General features: G+C 42.6%; 1 protein-coding gene across 5 annotated transcripts in view; it reads left to right on the forward strand.

Annotated features, from left to right (window-relative positions):
* Window positions 1-18292, forward strand: part of LOC126298414 (RNA pseudouridylate synthase domain-containing protein 1-like) — a 45117-nt gene that overhangs the window by 17171 nt on the left and 9654 nt on the right. Inside the window, exons 5-6 of one of the 5 annotated variants that reach the window (XM_049989736.1) lie at window positions 4903-5094; window positions 5135-9309. The exons of 1 other annotated variant lie outside the window; for it this stretch is intronic. The gene's annotated coding sequence lies outside the window, so the exon portion shown is untranslated. Of the gene's footprint in view, window positions 1-4902; window positions 9310-18292 lie in introns of those variants that run through there. 3 more of the 5 variants (XM_049989737.1, XM_049989738.1, XM_049989735.1) reach the window with 3 other exon arrangements.

The following is an 18292-nucleotide window of genomic DNA, read 5'->3' on the forward strand; positions in this document are numbered from 1 at the left end:
TGTCAGCCTGTTGGCATTGAATCATGATTGCAGTGACTTGAGTACTTGATCAGTTGTTACAGACAGAGATGCCTCAAAATTGCTCACTATTATCCATCAGATACTAATTTGATTTTATAATCAAAATGAACTGATGTGAGTTCCACAATCTGTGATCTATTTTTCAAATAGAAACCACTTGTTTACTATAATCTTTTATTCCTGTTGCTTCCACATTGTCTAAAAGAAATTCCTGGCTCAGTATTGAAAGCCATACAAAGATCTGAAATAACTCTTACAATACTATTGTTGTTATTTCGATTTGTAATTATTCCATTTGTGTAATCTGTTATTGCTGTTTTTGTACTTCCACCTCTTCGAAATCCATACTGATTACTATTTAGTAGCTTGTAGCCATTGAAGTACTTGGTGATTTGTTGCTTCATCTGTCTGCCAAATACTGAAACTGCTGAAAGCAGTGATATGGGTCAATAATTTTCAACTGTATACCTATTACCACTCTTGAATAAAGGCATTATTGCGTAAATTTGAATCTGTGGGAACAGTCAAGCAGTGAAAGCCTCTCGAGGGCTCACGATTCTTTTGTGAGTGTGTTTGTGGCAAGCAGGGACCCCAAGCTATTGCAACACCTACTTCCTGTTCTGTGTTGCAATCTCTCATCTTTATCATTCCATTCCTTACTCTCCTTTTTATTGTGGTAGCCTTTATGTTGACCACTTATTGTCTAGGTTCTGCTTTCCTTTCTTGGAATATTCATTCATTTACTTAACTTCACCTTTTGGCTGAAGTAATTCGTGGTTCCTTTCTGGGTTTCATCTTCATTTTGCAAATTTTTCTTGTTGTGTGGAATAACTGAGAATAACATCTCAAATATCACATTTTGCATGCAGTGTTGAATGTCATCTGCCCACAGTATCTGCATAGACTCCTATATGCATCTCAAAGCCAACATGGTAGCCGATCTGACTTGACAGGGTCAGTATGTACCTTTCTGGTTGAGCGCTCTGACAACATGGGGATCACACTACTGATGCCTGAGCTGCTAGCTTCTCTCACGTGCCAAGGAGTAGATATCCATCTTCTTGGGACATCAGGACTCCCAGCAATGCCTATTGTGCGAGATAGCCTTTGCTGTATCTGTTTGGGGCCCATGGGGATAGCCCTTGATTGGTGGAGGTGGCATCAGGGTGGACATTTTGCACATTAGACATTACATGAAAACCATGGCCATTCTGATCCAACCATCTCATCAGACAGGTATAGACATTTCAGTGTGGATACTTAATAACCCTGCTGCTTTCCATACCCTGGAAAGAGAGAAAAGGCAGTCGCCTGGGAGTGAAAAAAATTTATCCAATACTTTGTATGTACTCAAACTGATGGGATACTTTTACTGGAATGAAGCCATTATATTTTGTGGAATGTATTGAACATAAATTTGGAGAAGTTTGAATATTTGGGAAAAGTGTGCAGTGGATTGCTATTGATTAAAGCCTTCCCTGCTGCACAATCTACAGCTTTTCAGGTATGTGATAGTCTGCGTGATATATCAGTGATCATTGCCCCACACAAGATGAATATGGTCCAAGGAGTCATATTCCTCAGATTCCTTTGAAGGAAATGTATTTCCGCAAAAAGTTAGGCATAGTGTACAGATGTGATGTCAAACCTTATGTCCCATCACTCATGAGGTGCCTCTGACACATATGCTTTGGTCATATGTCATACCACTGTATGGCAGACCCAAAATGCAGCAACTGTGGATAATGACTCCATGTGGGTAAACCTTATGAACAACCACCATCGTGTGTCAATTGCATGGAACACCATCCTCCACTTTCACCAATTTGCCGAGTTTCCAAGACAGAAAAGACTGTCATATACTTGGTGGTGGTGGAGGGGGGGGGGGAGGTGGGGGGGGGGGAAGAAGAACTGGACACCTACATCTTACCGATATGATGACCAATCATGCAAAAGCCACAGCCATCTCCATCACTACCTCAATTTTTTCCATACCAGTTATCCCATGACCCACATCTCATCAGGAATCACTTCTAGAACCTGCCCAGAGAAGCAGCTTCTTCATCCAGCATCTACCATTGAGAAAGCTCCCTCTCAGAAACCCTCTCTCCACAGACTCACAGATCAGAGGCACAACACCTCCCAATGATTGAAGCAAAAGCAGCCACCAAAGACAGTGAAGGAGGAAGAGGGGGAAAATGAGACTAAAAACTTGACCATTCAATGGAACTGTTGCTCTGCAAGAAACATGCTTCACTGGTGACCATTCCTCAACACACAGTGGTTATTGTGCATTTTATCAGACCCGTGCTGGCCCTGAGAGTGCATCTGGATGGGGGTGTATTCATTGGTTCACACAGATGTCAGCGAGTGGATTCCTCTTCATACCATGTTGGAAGCAATAGTGGTGCTGGTGCAAGCGACCTCCACAATCGCCATTTGCAAAGTTTATTTACCTGCAGGCAGACCACTTAACTCCCCCCCTCCCCCCCCCCCCCCCCCATTCTCTTCTGCTACAGGACTTCAGTGCACACCAGTTCATGTGGGGAAGTACAGTTTCATTTTCTTGTAATTGACCAACTTCTTACTGATCAATAACCGTGTCTCATCAGTGATAGTGCTTGTACCCACTTCAGTGCTGCCAATGGCACCTTTCCAGCTATCAACCAAATAATCTCTTCCCCCAGCTGCATTGCTTCATTACATTGGTCACTGCATGTCAATCTTTGTTATAGTGGCCACTTTCCGGTGATAGTGTCGCTTCCTAGTCAGTGCCAGGTTGACTGACTACCACATTGGATGGTTTGAAGAGCCAATTGGCAGTTGTATGCATCAGCTGTTACCGTTGCCTCCTATCTGTTGGATTGCATTGGCAAGGTAGTGCAAGACACCCCTGATGCGACCACCCACGTTGCTGAAACTGTTTGTCCCCTCTCTACAGTTCCCCTCCATTGCCGGCCGATGCCTTGGTGGACCAGAGAGACATTGCAGTAGGTATTCAGGATCGCTGAAGAGCCCTGCATCAGGCCAACCTTACCACTTTTAAACGACTTCGTGCTAAGGCTCACTTTCTAATTAAATGCAGTAAAAAGGAATACTAACACCACTATAGCTCTCCCTGGGAATGTATGCCTCTTCATCCCAGGTGTGACCAAACTGTGTAGTCTTCTGGACCACAAAAGATCCATAGTTATACCAAGTCTCTTCCTTTAGGATGGGCTCTGTACTGGTATGTCGGAGCAATGTGCTGAACACCTTATCAGTACGTCCTGGGGAGTGGATCAGATGCCCTACCCTCTATTTGCGCCAAGCTCTTGACTGTTTGAAACTAGACTGTGGCTGTTTCATTTATCCATCTGCACGTCTGTCCATATTGCACTGTCGTAGTACTTCCCACCATTGTGGAACACGTTTACACTGACCAAAAACTCTTCTTATGTACGCATCACTTGGACGTTGCTACACAGTCTTGATTTTTGGGACTCCTCTTTGACAAGAAGCTGACTTGGCTTCCCCATATTCATAAACTAAAGACCATTGGTCCAATCCTGCTTGGACCATTGTTGCTTAGTCTATGTCTCAGTAGTGCCTTGGGTTCTGAAATTGTTAGACCCAGTCCATCATCATGGAGTTTGAGTGGCCACTGGTGCTTTTTGGACTAGTCACATAGGCAGTCTCTTTGCTGAAATGGGGATCTTTGCTCTTCAGTTCTGATGATACCATCTCTTGCTTACCTGTGCAATTGCCATTCGACAGTTTCCTGATGATCCAGCATATCCTTATCTTTTTGCATACAGGGGGCGTCAACCGCCTGCACCCGCCCTCTAGTAGGATTAGCAGTTGGAATGTGCCACGCAGCCCTCCCTCTGCCAGGACCTCGATCTATCCTTCTCAGAATATACTGCCCCCTTCCCTATAATCCCCCTCCCTGCCCCCTTGCTTTCTCTATGTTGGTACCCAGGTCACAAATTGGGACCAAGCTGTGTCAAGGTACTAAAGTCTCAGTCACTTCAATGACCTTATGGTGTCTGTCCCTTTCAGTTCTTCAGGAGTACCAGGGTGCTACCATATTTTACACTGACAGCTCTAAAACCATGGATAGGATAGCTTATGCTGTCACATCTTCTCCCTGGAGCAAGTAGTGTTTTTAAGGCATAGCTGATGTCCATTAACAGATACCCCAGTTTTATTGAAGACCTGTCCATTAACAGAGACCTGTGACCTCATTTTAATATGTTGTGACTCATTGAGAAGTCTAAGTCAGGTCATGCCAGTTTGACCACTTAGTGCTTGTGCAAGTGGCACAGGTGCTTTTCCTCCTCCCTTCCCTCTTTCCTCCCATGTAGTGGCTGTAGCATCATGTGTGTGATAGAGACAGTACTCACTTTAGTGTTGTCTTCAGTGTGCTGAAGTGTTCGTTCGGAACCTTATCAAATGGGACACTGTGAATCAGTCTTGTGAGTATTCAGCATGAGCTGAAAAGGTTTGGATTTAGGTGTGCCTTTTTTTAATGCTCAATGGGGAGATTTGTATTTGTTTCTGAAGTCTGATGAGAAAGCACTGTGCTTAATTTGCCACCATACTGTAAATATCAAAGAATTGAAAATGCACTGTCACTACGAAAATAAACATTACTCAACACACGAGGGGATTATTGGACTGAACAGAACTGATTAAAGTCAGAATTGCCACAATCTGAAGAGGTAAGCCTCTTTTATATTGTTCATTCTGTAAGAAAAACAAAAATATTTCTTTTTGTAACTGTACTCATATCTACAGAAACTTGCACTATTTCCCTTTAGATATTTTGCTAAGCTAAATTATGAAACTGTTTAGTGTGGTAATATTTTAAAGTTAATTATTGGTGTTGTTATCCTGCAGATATGTGAGCTGAATTGCACACCGGAAAGTGCAGTTTGAGCAAGCTACATTATTGCACTGAAAACTGCAAAAACTGGAAGACCTTTTATGAACGACTAATTTGTAAAAGAGTGTTTTGTAGAGTGTTTGGAGGTAATGTAGAGTGTTTGGAGGTAATGTAGAGTGTTTGGAGGTAATGTAGAGTGTTTGGAGGTAATGTAGAGTGTTTGGAGGTAATGTAGAGTGTATGGAGGTAATGTAGAGTGTATGGAGGTAATACGCCCATCTATAGTGGCCCAGTTTGAGGCGGTAAGCTTGTCTGAACATACAATTTCTCAAAGAGTGCAAGAAATTGGTGCAGAATTAAAGGAGCAGTTTTGCAGTAAATGTTGTATGTTTGTAGAGTACTTGATTGCCTTTGATGAGAGCACTGACAATCACAGCATAGCTCAACTTACCATTTTTGTAAGGGGTTTAGGAAGATATTTTCCTGGCTGTAGAGGTGGTTTTGAACAATATACACTTGTTACTCGAGTGCCTATACAGCATTGGAACTGATGGGGCCCCTGCAATGCTGTTGCAAGGGGTAGATTTTGTAGGACATATGAAAAAAAAGTACACGAATCTGAGCTTCCCCCAGTTTTGACAGTACACTGTCTTTTTATATCTAGAACAGCTAAGTGCAAAAGTTTTCCACAAGTTTAGGTCCATCGTAGATAATGTTGCAAAAATTGTGAGGTTTTGTAGACAGCAAAGCTTGAATCATTGGGAATTTAAAGGATTCTTGGAGGATATTTAATCAGTTCACAATGATGTGCCATTTTAATTGCGCTGCACGATGGTGAAGTTACTCAAAAGTACTCTGTCTTTTTTCATTTGAGACAAGAAATAGCTCTGTTCGCTGATAGGAAAGGTTTTCTACAGTCAGACTTGGATGATGAGCAATGTATCGCTAACCTCGCTGTCATGAAAGATAACATGGGGTTGCAAGCTAAAAATAAATTAATCAGTGTTATGTGTGACTATACTGAAAGTTTCGTATTGCATCATTTGCTTTTTAAAAGCCAGCTTCAAGGAGGAAATTTGTACAATTTTCCCCTCCCTAAAATTCTTGAATTTAGGTACTTATGAAGACATAAACTGAGTAAAATCTGCACTCAAAGTGTTTATGATGCCATTTTCAGTGTGTGCCCAGAGGATGCCCCATCAAGCCTCCAAGTTGAGCTGATAAAACTAAAGTCCAATTCAGTTTTGACAGACTGCTATTATCATTATGATGGTGATTTGATTTCATTGTATAAAGGCACTGATCAACAAGAATTCCCGAGGATTCACGTCCTTGCCCTGAAATATATAGCTATGCTTGGGACAACATTAGTTTGTAAACAAATGTTTTCAATTATGAATATTAACAAAACAAAACAAGGTCAAGTTCATCTCATGCTTTGTTGGAAGCTATGCTTCAAATTTGCAACTGCCAAAATGATTGTTCCAAATGTCGGAAAATTAGTGGCTTCAAAATGGTGCCAAAGATAAACAGAGAATGTTGTAAATTAGTGCAAAATAAGGAGTGCAATAAAACTATTCTTTTTGTCTGTACACAAAATTGGCATTATTATTATTATTATTAATTTTACTACTGGTATGCTGCCTGACATGTAATGATTGGCAGAGCCCCATTCACCAAACACCACCTCAACTCTCGCCTCCCCGTTTGAAGCCATTCACTGCTTTTACTGGTGTCACCCTGTGATATCTGCTATTTGTGACCTTCTCTGTGAACGTAATCATACTATCTGCCCAATTGTCTTTATCTGGGTCCCAAGTTGAAAGTATCCTAGCGAATTAAATGTCTAGTAGTTCAGCTAGATGCCCCCCCTCCCCATTCACTTTCACAATCCCAGGTGCACATATGTAGGTGCGACTAAGGGCTCTGCTCACGCAAAGATGGCATGACATCTGGTGTGCTACTGTCCCCTATGATAAACTCTGCACTGTCAAGGAGACTACTGCTGCATGACATTCTCCCTCGTGTGAAGGAATCGACCATTGCATATCGCCCCCACACTGGTCATACCAGAAGTAACCCCTAGTATTCTTTTATGTAACAAGCCTCCCACACATCCTGGTTGAATGCCCCTTCTTCCTGACCCTCCATGTTAAGCATGGTCTTCTGAATTCTTTACCTCTCATATTTGTGGCCAACTCAAGCGAAATTGAACTGGTTCTCTGTTTTCTGCATGACAGTGGTTTTTATTCTGAGATATAATGTTTAACCTACCTTTGGGGTTGAGAGGGAGGTGTGGCTAGGGTTGGTCGGTGGTCACTCCTGTCACAAACTGGTTCAAAGACCCTTGACCCTGCCTTCTTTGCCTGCTTCTTCTCTTATTTACATCTATATCTACACTATTCAAGCCACCTTACGTTTTATGGTGGAGGGTACACTGTTTACCCATGTCATTTCCTGTTCCAGTTGTGTGTATTTCATGAGAAGAATGATTGCTGGTAAACTTTGATATTTATTGCAGCTCTCAGCAGACGTGTCTCCTGCAACGCTATCTTCAGCGTTTTCTGGACCATCTCTATTCGTGGAGTGTCACAATTTTTTTTTGCTTTTGTGGTACCAAATCAGTTTGTGTCAACTTCTGGCAGTAAAAGGCATTTCTTCCACCGTCCTTACGTCTGGGCCAAAATGCTCTTCCGTTCGTGGATACAATTACATTCGATAGGAAACTCAGTTGGTCTCTCCACATGTCCTACCTGATTGCATGCTGTACCCGATCCTCAATACCCTTCGTGTCTTGAGTGGTACCTCTTGGGGATCTGACCAGACTGTCCTCCTCCGCCTCTATCGATCTCTTGTCCACTCCAAGTTGGATTATGCATGCATTGTCTACTCCTCTACACGGGTGTCTATCGTACGCTGTCTAAATACAATCCACCATTTGGGGATCCGTCTCGCCATTGATGCCTTCTGTACTAGCCCAGTTGAGAGACTATACATAGTAGCCGGTGAACTACCACTGTCATATCGGCACGGCATCCTGCTTAGTATATATACGTGTCGGCTTTCTTCCATGCCAGGCTACCCAACCTGTGACCCTTTTTTTGATGACATTCTTGACTGCCAATACGAGATGTATGTTTCTTCTCTATGGAATCCCGGCGTCCCCTTTGTCACCTGCTTCAGCAGCTGCAGTTCACACTTCCTGCCACTTTCCGAATGGGTGAGAGCCCTTCACCACCTTGGCTTCAGGCACAGGTTTGTGTTCATTTTGACATCAGCTCGTTCCAGAAGGATTCAATACCTGAGCTGACCTAACGCTGCAAGTTTCTCGAACTTCGCTCACAACTTGCCGATCACATATTTTTGTACACTGATGGTTCCAAGTCCGCCCATGGTGTTGGCTGTGCTTTTGTTGTCAGGGATGATAAGTTTCAATACTGGCTTCTCGACCAGTGCACAATATTTACGCAGAGCTGTTTGCTCTCTATCAGGCTGTTCACTATATCCGGAGGCACCAGCTCACTTGCTGTGTGATCTGCTCTGACTCCCTCAGTGCCCTTCAGAGTCTGGACGATCCAGCTCCAGTCCACTCCATCGTTTGACAGATCCAGGACTGCCTCCATTTGTTCCCGGATGGGTGAGCTCGAGTGATGTTCATGTGGGTTCCTGGCCATGTTGGCATGCCTGGGAACGACACTGCTGATGCTGGAGCCAAGGCCATAGTCCATCTCGGTCGGCCCACCGCTTACTCTGTTGCTTCACAAGATATTCGTAATTTTCTCTATTGGCATATCACGTCACTTTGGCATAACCATTGGTGCTCCATTCATGGGAACAAACTCAGAGAAGTCAAACCTCTCCCAACAGCTTGGTCGCCTTCCTCCCGGCCATCTCGCCATGGGGAAGTAATGTTAGCTCGGTTCCGAATAGGGCACTGTCGCTTTAGTCACCACTACTTGTTGAGTGGCGACGCTGCACCCAGCTGTCCTTTCTATAGCCAGCCATTAACAGTCAGACATTTTCTGATCCTCTGCTCCTTTTTTAGCCACTTATGTTTCAGGGTCAGGCTGCTGCCCACTTTGCCGGACATTTTAGCGAATGACGTGCTAGCTGTGGCTCACGTTTTAAGTTTTTTTAAAAGCAGTAATATGACGAGAGGTTTGATTTCTACCTCCGGTGTCTTGTCGATGTCTTTTAGATACTCTTCTGTAACGTCTTGACGCTTCAGATTTGTTTTTTCTTCCTTTCTGTATTGGACCTTGAAACAGTTTTTTACCCTTGCAGTCCCAGCATTCTGTAGTTCTATATTAGGCGCTTATGACCTTAGATGTTTTGTGCCTGCTTCCCCCATAAAAAAAAAAAAAAAAAATAATCTCTACACTGCTGCAGCTCTACAGAGCCCTTGTTCAATCCCACCTTACTATGGGACTCTGGTTCATTGTATGGAGGCACCCTCAGCGTTGTGTTTACTCGACCCAGTGCGCCACTGTGGCTTTTGCCTAGCGGCAGGTGCTTTTAGGATGGGTCCAGAGACCAGTGTCCTTGTGGAGGCTGGAGTCCCTCCATTGGAGGTTAGGTGTGCACAACTGCTGGCCAGTTACGTTCCACATCTTCGTTGTTCTCCTGCGCATCTGAATCACCATTTCCTTTTCGACCCACGGTGGTTCATTCCTGCATTGGCCAACCAAAGCAGGGCTTCCAATTGCAGTTCGTGTCTGATCTCTTCTTTCCGAACTGGAATCTTTGCCTTTACCAGCTATACTTGATGTCAACTCATGTACACTTCCATGGTGTACACCTAGGCCGCGGCTTCGCCTGGACATTCTTTCACATGGCCCTAAGGACTCAGTTAACCCCACAGCTGTCAGCTGCCACTTCCTCTCGATTCTTGACATGTACCGAGGCCACGAAGTGGTTTACACCAACGGCTCGATGGCTGATGCTCATGTCGGCTTTGCGTATATCCATGGAGGACATATTGAACAGCATTCCTTGCCTGATGGCTGCAGTGTTTTCACTGCTGAGCTGGTGGCTATATCTCATGCTCTTGAGCACATACATTCATGCCCTGGGGAGTCATTTCTTCTGTGTACTGACTCCTTGAGCAGCCTACAAGCTACCAACCAGTGCTACCCTCATCATCCTTTGGTAGTGACCATCCAGGAGTCCATCTATGCCCTGGAACGGTCCAGTCGTACAGTGGTGTTTGTCTGGACCCCAGGTCACGTCGGAATTCCAGGCAATGAACTTGCCGAGTGGCTGGCTACGCGGAAACCGCTTATGGAGATCGGCTTCTCCACAACTGACCTGCGTTCAGTACTACACCACAGGGTTTTGCGACTTTGGGATGCGGAATGGCATAACCTTAGCATGCACTCCAAACTGTGTGCCATTAAGGAGACTATGAATGTGTGACACTCCTCCATGTGGGCCTCTCGCAGGAAGTCTGTGGTTCTCTGCCGGCTCCGAAGTGGCCATGCTTGGGTGACACACGGCTACCTACTGTGGCATGATGACCCACCTCAGTGTTGGTGCATCACCCAGCTGACAGTGGCCCATATGTTGGTGAGCTGTCCTTATTTGGCTGGCCTGTGATGGACTCTTCAGTTACCGGACTCGTTGCCATTAATTTTAGCTGACAACACCTCATCAGCTAATTTAGTTTTGCATTTTATACGTGACAATGGGTTTTATCATTGTATATATGCTTTCGCACATGTCCTTTATCCCTTTGTGTTCTCCACTCTAATACTTTTTGGCTGGGTGTTTTAATGTGTCATAGAGTGGCTGGCCTTTCCTTTTTATTCTTGTGGTTGGTCAGCCACGGTCTTCTGCACTCTTGTTTTTATCACTTCTACCTGTTTCTTGCTTCTCTCTGTGGTTTTCTTTTCCTGTTTTGGCCATAGTAGTGTTGATGTCCCCTGTTGTTCTTCTGGTTCTTCCAGTCTCCTGTTATTGTGCTTTCATTTCTTCTTTCCCTTGTGTAATTATTTTACCTGGAACAAGGGACCGACGACCTTGCAGTTTGCCCCCCCCCCCCCCCCCCTTTTGAACGAACCAACCAACCAACCAACCTTGCCCATTGCCCTGATGTGGCACCAGGTTCAGACTGCACCCACAATCAAATGCTGAAACATCTCTCAGTGGATTGTCAGCGTCACATTCTTGCCCTCTTTAATTGAACATGGAATGAGGGTGAGTTCTCACCTCAGTGGCAAGAAAGCACTATAGTTTCAGTACTGAAACAGGATAAGTACCCACTAGAGACGGATAGTTATTGTCCAATTGGTAAGTAATCTGTAAGTTTCTCGAATGCATGGTGAGTAAGTGGCTACGTTGGCTAATTTGGTTCACCTAGAGCCCACCATCTGGGCAGCTTTTGCACATCATCAGCACCTCAATGTTGTCTTTTCGACCTACAGAAGGCTTATAGCACGACATGGTGTCACTACATTATGCTGGTGGCTATATCCCGTGCTCTTGAGCACATCTGTTCATGCCCTGTGGAGTCATTTCTTCTGTGTACTGACTCTTTGAGCAGCCTACAAGCTGTGGGGTCTACTCTCAATTTATGCAAGAACTTCCTCTAGATCTGTATGTTCTGGGTTCAAGTGAGTTTTTTCTCAACACCCTGATGTCCAAGAGGACGGGGTCCTGCAGGGCTCTGTACTGAATGTCCCCCTCTTTCTGGTGGCCACCAATGATCTAGCAGTGGGTGCGGGGTCTTCGGTATTGCCCTCCTTATATGCCAACAATTTTTGCTTTTATTATTGCTTCTCTAGTATGGGTGTTCCTGAGCGTTGTCTACAGGGTGCCATATGAAAGGCACAGTCTTGGGCTCTCACCCATGGCTTTAGGTTTTCGGCTAGCAAGACTCATGTTATGCACTTCTGTCACTGTTGCATTGTGCGCCAACACCCATTGCTTTACCTAGATGATCAATTACTTCTTGTAGTTGAGACATACCGCTTCTTGAGACTGGTCTTCAATTCCCGGCTGACGTGGCTTCCCCACCTTTGCCAACTTAAGTGAAAGTGCTGGCGATACCTCAATACACTTCACTGCCTCAGTTACACTAGGTGGGGTGCAGAGTGCTCTACCCTTTTGTGGCTTTACAAAGTCCTGATTCTGTCCTGTCTTGATTATTGGAGTCTTCCATATACTTCATCATCATTCTCACCATTGCAGATATTGGACCCCATTTATCAGTTTGGGCTCCGATTTCTGAACGAGACCTGTACACAGCTAATAACCTACTAGTAGAGTCTGGAGTCCCTTCGTTACCCATCAGACACCTACAACAGCTGCTGAATTACACAATATGGATTCGTAGCTTGCCTGAACACCCCAACTGCTGTGTCCTTTTCTATGGAAGGGAGCTCCACTTCCCACAACAGCGACCCATAACTTGGTTTACAATTGCTGCATGCCTGCAGTGTGTCTATTTGGATCTGGAACTTCCTCCACTGTCACTTCTGGTCAGGGAGACATCACATCTGCTCCCATTGATTGTGCCCCGACCTTGGATTAGTCTTTAAGTCTCCTTTGGTCCAAAAGATTCTGTTTATTATATGGTTTTTGCTGCCTGTTCTTAGCTGTCTTTGAGAAGTATCCGGGTTCAGAAGTGGTATTCACTGATGGCTTAACAGTTGACAGACGAACAGGCTTTGCGTTCACACATGCATGGTGCAATGAACTCCCTCTCTGCCAAACGGCTATAATGTCTTCATTTCTGAGTTGATTGTCATTAAATTAGCTCATGTTTGTATGTATATTGGCAAGTGTGTCCTAATCTGTAGCGACTCCCTGAGCAGCCTTCGCACTATAGACCAGTGGTACTCTCCTCACTCACTGGGTACGGCTCACCAGGATCTTACCTCTGACTTCCATCAAGCTGGACGGCCAGCCAGTTTCATTTGGACCCCCAGCTGTGTTGGGATTTTAGAAAATGAACAACCTGACTGGTTGGCCAAGTTGACCACCAGGGTGCCTATTCTGGAAATAGAGGTACCAGAACTGGACCTTTGGTCATTTATGTGGCATAGATTACTGGAAATATGGAACTCAGAATGGTCTGCCCTGTTCTTTCCAAACAAACCGAGGACAATTAAGGAGACCACGTTCATGTGGCAGTCTTCCCTGCATACTGCTTGCAGGGAATCCACCACCCTGTATCAATTCCACATTGGCCACACTTGACTGTCCCTTGGCCACATTCTCAGACATGAGGATCCCATTCACTACTGATGCGGAGCCCACCTGACGGTGGCACACTTTCTCAAAGACGGCCCTCATTTGGCTGCTTTGAAGCGGCATCTTAATCTTCCTGACAGGTTCCCTCTGGTGCTAGCAGACAATGCCAAAACAGCTGATCTGGTCTTACATTTTTGCCTGTGAAGGTGGTTTTTATTCATCCTGTAAGGCAGGACTTTTTGGCCACATTGACCACCTGAGGGGTTGGGGGAGCACCGCCCCCCTCCTCCCGAGGTCCCTTGTCGGCCTTCACTATTTTTCATTTTTTGGTTTTAATGCCTTGTTGTGACTAATCTTTTAAAGTCTTTTCTGTGCTGTCTTTTTTCTGGACTTTGATCTCTGTTCTTTATTGTGTTTGTTACACTTAGGTTTTCCAGAATTTGCCTTTTGCTTTTCCTTTAAAGACTACTCTTGGTTTGCCAGTTAATAGATGAAGGGACTGATGACTTTGCATTTTAGTCCCTTTCATTGGAGAATACAGAAAAACCTCAATGAGGGGTGCTAAAGATATCTTGAGCCATCTTTACTTTTACTGTAATAAAAAATAATCAAGTCACATGCAAAGATTAAGAAAGTTTTATTATGAACTGATTATACACATTTACAAGACAGTGCCATCTTATGATATAAAAAAGTTACAATTATGGTTCTCTTCCTTAAACAATGAATTCTGTGCACCTATTCTTCCTGAAAAATTGGTTAATTACATCATCAATAGGACAATCAATGTCAGGGTGAGTGTTCAACAGAGCTAAGCCATTAAGTCGATCCTCCTCCATTGTCGACGTCAGCCGTGTCTTTGTATGCTTCAATGTTGAAAAACTTCTTTCTACTGTAGCAATAGACTGTAGTCTGTATTTATAATGCTATGTATCGAAGGTAGAAAAACAGTAGAATATTCGCAACTTTTATTGAACAAATGCCAGACAGAATAACGTACTGCGATCACTAGAATGGCCGCAATTTTTCTCGTTTGGTGTGTGTTAGCTATCTATGTGCAGGCAGAAGTGAGTGAAGTATGATGACACAGATGCACGTGCTACATAGGAAAGTGCAACTACTTGATAACTTGATTCAGTCAATTTGACTAATGAAAGAAATAAGTGAACAGTGTTCGGGCTGACTGGCAGGGGTGGTGCGGGTGGAATGCGAGTGGCTCTGCAAGGGGGGAGGGGGTTGTGCGCCCTCCATATGTATCTACCACTGGTCTCTTTCATTCCAAACAAACCAACCAGCCAACCATCTGAAATACTTGTGCTTTCACCAGCAGTGTACTACGTTGTCAAATCTGCCACAGATCGCCGCCTATCCTGCTTTATATAGTGAACAAGCGTTCAACTTCCGTGTTCTGTGTGTGTCCAACACCTTGTGGCTTACTTGTAGTTTCACCATTCTTCAGTTGTTTTCCAAATATGCTCAAGACAGTAGCGCACAAAAGGCTGCCCAGCATCAATGTTTTCTAGATGTTCATTCCCAAGTGCCAAGCCATAACAATCACACCATTGTAAAACATACTTACATCAGTGGATTTCACCATTCGCAGCCTGTATCGTGGCTAGAATGATTCCCAATATGGCTGCTCCTCTTGTGTACTTTCCCTATCATGTCACATGCCTGCAGGGCCAACAGATGGCATCCAGTGCGCAGTGGGTAGTATTCATAATGTTTTGGCTTATCAGCGTATTCTGGGTACTAGATTAGTGATACCAAACGAATGACCTCTGCTCATTTTTTTTGGAATACACATTTCAAAATTAGTGGTGAATACTGAAGAGAAAGCATTGTATGTATTGTTAGCACATGATTGTGAAAGCACTTCCAATGAGGACACATTACTTAGACTATTTATAAAACTAGCACAGTTTATCATAGAGAAATTTCCTCTATAAGAAAGAAGTCTTAAATCAGTATTAATAATTTCTATCTTTGTGGTGTCCACATTGGAAAATATTTTGTCTATAAGACTCGGGGTGTTTTTGTGGGATTGTTAAGAAGAAATGTGTTGATGCTGTGCAATACATTAAGAAATAGCTCCTTTAATCCACAATTATTCACAAGTTTTATATTGAAGTGCCTACAGACAATTATAGTGGATTTTTCACTAAACATAAAGTCCAACAGAGACTATAATATATTAATAAAAAGAGTCTGTCCCCATTATGTGTTCTGTGCAGAGTTATAATTATTACATTACCCAAATCCCCATGTAATTGATTGGCAGCAGCTTCAAAATGCTTTTCAATACTCAATTCTTATGCCTTACAACTCCCTTTACAGTCAACATTAGATTTAAGAAAAAATTCTTTTAGAACTACGGTCTTGTGTGATCTCTCAAAGGCTTATGATTGTGGAGGTCACAAGATTTAGGGAGGTCACAAGATTTGCTCAGAGAAGGCCTAGCATTATGGAATCGCCGGACCTGTAGGTAACTGGTTACAATCATACCATGACAATAAAAGGCAGAAAATATTTATAGCTGGCCCAAATGGCTTATCCCAAAGTGTGCTGGTCTGTGATTTGGTGGTGATTGAGAGTGTGTCCTGTAAAGAATGTAGCCCCCTTAGGGTTCTGTGCTTCGGCACTTGCTGTTCCAAATACATGTGAATAATCTGCTTATGTGCATCATCAAAAAAATCAAATTTTATGACGTTTGCTGATGACACAAGCATTATAATAGATACCAAATGAGTTACCAAACTGGAGTCTAAAGTCAAAGACATACTTCTGGAAATTGTATCCCATTTGGCAATAAACTCCCCTCCAGTTAATCCAAGATAGACTAGTCTTATTTACTTCCACAAAAATCACAGAGACCCAGAAGTAGCACCTTAATTACCTAGCAATAAATCAAATGGATTCTTCTAAATGTCTGTATTCATGTAGATGGCAGACTGAACTGGTAACATGTTTTCCAGACATTGACACGTTTGTCATATGCAACATTTTCTCTAAGAGTCATCTCATTTTGGTGACAGTAGTATCTCACTGAACTTAATTTGGCTATTTTCATTCAATAATGTGTTAGTGCACAATTGTCCCAGAAACGTGGGAGAATTAAAAATGCATAACACAAAGAAGAGCAGTAGAAATCATGTGGGATACTGCCTCAAACCTCATGTTGTAATATTGTTAAACAACTCTGTATAATGACCATAACATATGAATACATTTACTCCCTGGCATGATACATTTTGTCACAAATAACCCTACTCCATTTGAAACAAATTGCAAAACCAAGGCCATAACACTAAAAGGAAAGATGATCTCATCTCTCAGCTGAAGCATGTGGCACTTGTACGAAAGGGGTTAAGCACACTAGTGCTAAACTCTTCACTGCCAAATAGTATCAAAGACACAAGAAATAACACATGTCTGTTTAAAAATAATTTGAAGAAGTATATGCTTGACACCTCATTTTACACTATGAAGAATTCTTTATCAGTGGTAAGCAAAACTTTTTGTTATGACACACTCATACATGCGAAGAATTTAAAAATCCCTTTGTCTGTATTTTAATTGACAGTGACAAGGAAAACATATTGCAGAACACACCACTGTTTGTAAACTTCATTATTACTGCTGCATAATTATTTTTGATTTACTCGTTGGTATTTATGTTCTTTCTATTGATATTTATATTTAATGTATTATATGTATTAATTTATTCATGTCTGTAATTTTTCAGCAACTGAAGAGAGAGTGTGTGTGGAGAAATTTCAGTCTGCAGTTGAAAATATATTTTTATTATGATTTACCAGTTCTGACAGATTAATCTGCCATCTTCATAAGCCTACAAAATCTAAAGATTTATAATATCCCTAATTTTGTAGGGTTGTGAAGCTGTCAAATTATTTTGTCAAAACTGGTGTGGCATAATAAAAATATATTTGCAACTGAAGACTGAATTTTATCCTGAAAAAAATATATGTTTTCATATTCTGTGTGTTGACTTGTTTTCCATCCAAGCAACTTGCTCACTCGTATTGATCTACAGACCATGTATACCATGAGTAAAAAAGAAATAGGAAGTTATGTTATACATTAACATGCCTTCATTTTTAAAGGATGTAAACACACAAAAAGTGAAGTTGAAAATGTTATTGCTTAGCAGGTGCTTGTACTCTTCTCTGAAGCATAGGAAGATATTGTCTTTTTGGATCATGTTTACTGTCTGTTTAACTTATATAATATAAGTTTACTCTGATCTTATTGAACTCCTGTAGTTATAAATTAATTGTATTACTCGTATCATGTACTGCTCATGTGTTCAAACAGTGTACTTATATTATCCACTGGACCAAACTAAAAATAACCAAACATTTTCTTAACTGCTGCTACAAATTGATGTGTACATAAGGTGGCAAAGCAGCAGCAGAGTCTCTGTGGCAAACAACATAACAATAACATGATAGCCTTTTGGTTGCAGTAAAAAATAACTACATGTTCGTAATATAAGGCAGTAATGCTCAATGTGAGAACAAATTATACAACCAAAATGTCAGTACACTACAAACATAAAATGTGAAGGAAGGGCAAGCCACCCACTGCAAAGACTTCATGTTTTACAATGTGTAGATGTCACGTGCCTGGGCTGCCGAGCACTGTGGGCAAGCGGGGTGCACTCAGCCCTTGTGAGGCCAACTGAGGAGCTACTAGATTGAGAAGTAGCAACTCTGGTCATGAAAACTGACAGTGGCTGAGAGAGTGGTCTGCTGATCACATGCCCGTTCATATCTGTATCCAGTGATGCCTATCGGCTGAGGATGACACAGCAGTTGGTCAGTACCATTGGGCCTCCCGAGACCAGTTCAGAAAGAGTTTGTTAGTTGGTTAGTTTGATGTAATGTATGGAAGAACTTGTATGTACCATCTTTGCAATGGCTGCTTCCAACATGATATGACATTGCTAATGTTTGTTCTGCACTACTCACTAGCAACACTCGTTTAAACCCATATTAAACTCTTAATTGAAATCTCTTTGGTCATTCCAATATGGGATTGCCATTGTATCCAAAACCTTTTTAGATGACAGTTTCCTCCTTCATTCTGTCCTGCCTCTTAAATTACAACATGTTAAATCTATCTTTTCATTTGTTGAAAGCTGCAGATTTCCTGGTGAAGTCAGGAATACTGATTTGCTAGGAGCTAGTA

Source organism: Schistocerca gregaria, chromosome X (assembly GCF_023897955.1).
Source record: "Schistocerca gregaria isolate iqSchGreg1 chromosome X, iqSchGreg1.2, whole genome shotgun sequence".
Lineage (NCBI taxonomy): Eukaryota > Metazoa > Arthropoda > Insecta > Orthoptera > Acrididae > Schistocerca > Schistocerca gregaria.